Genomic DNA, 4,784 nt, shown 5'->3' on the forward strand with positions numbered 1-4,784 from the left:
CAAACACCGGCGAGCGCCGAAGCACGTTGATATCATTGTGTGATCCGTCCAAGCCAAAGAAAGAGTGCCAGATCCAGAGATCTTGAGACGCCACGGCCTCTAGTATGACAATGCAAGCCCTGACATGACCCTTATACTGCCCTTGCCAAGCAGAAGGGCAGTTCTTTCACTCCCAGTGCATTCAGTCTATGCTGCCAAGCATTCCTGGGAAGCCTCTGCTGGCATTCATTTTGTACCTTGGCAAACTGTCGAACAACTTGCGGGCGTCGACGAAGGAGACGGTCGGTGAAGGGAGTCGCGGCGCGCACGGACCAGCTAGCTGCCCTGCCGGCGTCCGACGAGCGTGCCGGTGAGGATCTGGCTGGGACGGCGAGGCGGTTTCTTGGTCGTGGTCGCGGCTGTGTCGGGGGGAGCGGGGTGAGAAGTTGTCGGTTCCCCGGCGGCAAGACGGTGGTGGCCGGCGATGTGGGAGCTGGTGGCGTTGCAGAGCGGATGTTGCGATGCCGGCAGCTGGCAGAGTCACCGGAAAAGGCGGCGGCGTCGGCGACGAAGGAGGCGGGCGAGGGTTTGCTGTTGGATGGGGAGAGGTCAATATGCCACCGACCAACGGGCCCGAGGGGAGGAGAAGGCGGGCGCACGCATTCGTCTCGTGTCCACGCCGACACAAATCCGATTCAAAAATGGACCGGGAATGAGTCGTCTACGGACAAAAAACGGACGTGTGTCCATTTGACTCGACATGTTGGCCCACGGACGAAATGGATCGTCCCGTTGGAATTGCTCTTAAGTTTACACATTACCTATCTACTGTTGGAAATATGCCCTAGAGGCAATAATAAAAGCTTTATTATTATATTTCCTTGTTCATGATAATTGTCTTTATTCATGCTATAATTGTATTATCCGGAAATCGTAATACATGTGTGAATAACAGACACCAACATGTCCCTAGTAAGCCTCTAGTTGACTAGCTCGTTGATCAACAGATAGTCATGGTTTCCTGACTATGGACATTGGATGTCATTGATAACGAGATCACATCATTAGGAGAATGATGTGATGGACGAGACCCAATCCTAAACATAGCACAAGATCGTATAGTTCGTTTGCTAGAGTTTTCCAATGTCAAAGTATCTTTTCCTTAGACCATGAGATCGTGTAACTCCCGGATACCGTAGGAGTGCTTTGGGTATACCACCACTCGGTAATGCATCATCATAATGAGCTCAAAGTGACCAAGTGTCTGGTCACGGGATCATGCATTACGGTACGAGTAAAGTGACTTGCCGGTAACGAGATTGAACGAGGTATTGGGATATCGACGATCGAATCTCGGGCAAGTAACATATCGATTGACAAAGGGAATTGCATACGGGGTTGATTGAATCCTCGACATCGTGGTTCATCCGATGAGATCATCGTGGAGCATGTGGGAGCCAACATGGGTATCCAGATCCCGCTGTTGGTTATTGACCGGAGAGTCGTCTCGGTCATGTCTGCTTGTCTCCCGAACCCGTAGGGTCTACACACTTAAGGTTCGGTGATGCTAGGGTTGTGAAGATATGTATATGCAGTAACCCGATGTTGTTCGGAGTCCCGGATGAGATCCCGGACGTCACGAGGAGTTCCGGAATGGTCCGGAGGTAAAGAATTATATATAGGAAGTGCTTGTTTCGGCCATCGGGACAAGTTTCGGGGTCACCGGTATTGTACCGGGACCACCGGGAGGGTCCCGGGGGTCCACCGGGTGGGGCCACCTATCCCGGAGGGCCCCATGGGCTGAAGTGGGAAGGACCCAGCCCAAAGTGGGCTGGGGCGCCACCCCCCAAGGGCCCATGCGCCTAGGGTTGGGGGAAACCCTAAAGGGGGGCGCCCCCTTGCTTGGGGGGCAAGCCCCCCACCCCTTGGCCGCCGCCCCTAGTAGATTCCATCTACTAGGGCCGGCGCCCCCCTTGGCACCCCTATATAGTTGAGGAGAGGAGGACTTCATACCTGCAGCCTGGCGCCTCCCTCTCTCCCGTTACGTCTCTCTCTCGTAGTATAGGCGAAGCCCTGCTACTGTGACGCCCTGCATCCACCACCACGCCGTCGTGCTGCTGGATCTTCATCAACCTCTCCTTCCCCTTGCTGGATCAAGAAGGAGGAGACGTCTCCCGTCCCGTACGTGTGTTGAACGCGGAGGTGCCGTCCGTTCGGCGCTTGGTCATCGGTGATTTGGATCACGTCGTGTTCGACTACATCATCACCGTTCTTTGAACGCTTCCGCGCGATCTACAAAGGTATGTAGATGCATCCGATGACTCGTTGCTAGATGAACTCCTAGATGGATCTTGGTGAAACGAGTAGGAAAATTTTGTTTTCTGCAACGTTCCCCAACAGTGGCATCATGAGCTAGGTCTATGCGTAGTTCTTCTTGCGCGAGTAGAACACAATTGTTGTGGGCGTAGATTTGTCAACTTTCTTGCCGCTACTAGTCTTTCTTGCTTCAGCGGTATTGTGGGATGAAGCGCCCGGACCAACCTTACACGTACGCTTACGTGAGACCGGTTCCACCGACTAACATGCACTAGTTGCATAAGGTGGCTGGCGGGTGTCTGTCTCTCCCACTTTAGTTGGAGCGGATTCGATGAACAGGGTCCTTATGAAGGGTAAATAGAAGTTGACAAATCACGTTGTGGCTTTAACGTAGGTAAGAAGACGTTCTTGCTAGAACCCTAATTCAGCCACGTAAAACTTGCAACAACAATTAGAGGACGTCTAACTTGTTTTTGCAGCAAGTGGTTTGTGATATGATATGGCCAAAGTTGTGATGAATGATGAATGATCTATATGTGATGTATGAGATGTTCATGCTATTGTAATAGGAATCACGACTTGCATGTCGATGAGTATGACAACCGGCAGGAGCCATAGGAGTTGTCTTTATTCTTTTATATGACCTGCGTGTCATTGAGAAACGCCATGTAAATTACTTTACTTTATTGCTAAACGCGTTAGCCATAGTAGTAGAAGTAATAGTTGGCGAGCAACTTCATGGAGACACGATGATGGAGATCATGATGATGGAGATCATGGTGTCAAGCCGGTGACAAGATGATCATGGAGCCCCAGATGGAGATCAAAGGAGCTATGTGATATTGGCCATATCATGTCACGTTTCATTATTTGATTGCATGTGATGTTTATCATGTTTTGCATCTTGTTTACTTAGAACGACGGTAGTAAATAAGATGATCCCTCATACTAATTTCAAGAAGTGTTCCCCCTAACTGTGCACCGTTGCGACAGTTCGCTGTTTCAAAACATCCACGTGATGATCGGGTGTTTTATTCAGACGTTCACATACAACGGGTGTAAGACAGATTTACACATGCAAACACTTAGGTTGACTTGACGAGCCTAGCATGTACAGACATGGCCTCGGAACACAGAAGACCGAAAGGTCGAGCATGAGTCGTATAGAAGATACGATCAACATGAAGATGTTCACCGATGTTGACTAGTCCGTCTCACGTGATGATCGGACACGGCTAGTTTAACTCGGATCATGTAATACTTAGATGACTAGAGGGATGTCTAATCTAAGTGGGAGTTCATTGAATAATTTGATTAGATGAACTTAATTATCATGAACTTAGTCTAAAATATTTACAATATGTCTTGTAGATCAAATGGCCCACGTAGTCCTCAACTTCAACGCGTTCCTAGAGAAAACCAAGCTGAAAGACGATGGCAGCAACTATACGGACTGGGTCCGGAACCTGAGGATCATCCTCATAGCTGCCAAGAAAGATTATGTCCTACAAGCCACCGCTAGTGAAGCACCTGTCCCACAGAACCAAGACGTTATGAACGCTTGGCAGACACGTGTTGACGACTACTCCCTCGTTCAGTGCGGCATGCTTTACAGCTTAGAGCCGGGGCTCCAAAAACGTTTTGAGAGACATGGAGCATATGAGATGTTCGAAGAGCTGAAAATGGTTTTTCAAGCTCATGCCCGGATCGAGAGATATGAAGTCTCCGATAAGTTCTTCAGCTGTAAGATGGAGGAAAATAGTTCTGTCAGTGAGCACATACTCACTATGTCTGGGTTACATAACCGCTTGTCTCAGCTGGGAGTTAATCTCCCGGATGATGCGGTCATTGACAGAATCCTCCAGTCGCTTCCACCAAGCTACAAGAGCTTTGTGATGAACTTCAACATGCAGGGGATGCAAAAGACCATTCCTGAGTTGTTCTCAATGCTGAAATCAGCGGAGGTAGAAGTCAAGAAGGAACATCAAGTGTTGATGGTCAATAAAACCACTAAGTTCAAGAAAGGCAAGGGTAAAAAGAACTTCAAGAAGGACGGCAAGGAGGTTGCCGCGCCCGGCAAGCAAGCTGCCGGGAAGAAGCCAAAGAATGGACCCAAGCCCGAGACTGAGTGCTTTTATTGCAAGGGAAGCGGTCACTGGAAGCGGAACTGCCCTAAATACTTAGCAGACAAGAAGGCCGGCAAAACAAAAGGTATATGTGATATACATGTAATTGATGTGTACCTTACTAGTGCCCGTAGTAGCTCCTGGGTATTTGATACCGGTGCAGTTGCTCACATTTGTAACTCAAAGCAGGGGCTGCGGAATAAGCGGAAACTGGCAAAGGACGAGGTGACGATGCGCGTCGGGAATGGTTCCAAGGTCAATGTGATCGCCGTCGGCACGCTACCTCTATATCTACCTTCGGGATTAGTTTTAAACCTTAATAATTGTTATTTAGTGCCAGCTTTGAGCATGAACATTGTATCG

Source organism: Triticum urartu, chromosome 1 (genome assembly GCF_003073215.2).
Source record: "Triticum urartu cultivar G1812 chromosome 1, Tu2.1, whole genome shotgun sequence".
Taxonomy (NCBI): domain Eukaryota; kingdom Viridiplantae; phylum Streptophyta; class Magnoliopsida; order Poales; family Poaceae; genus Triticum; species Triticum urartu.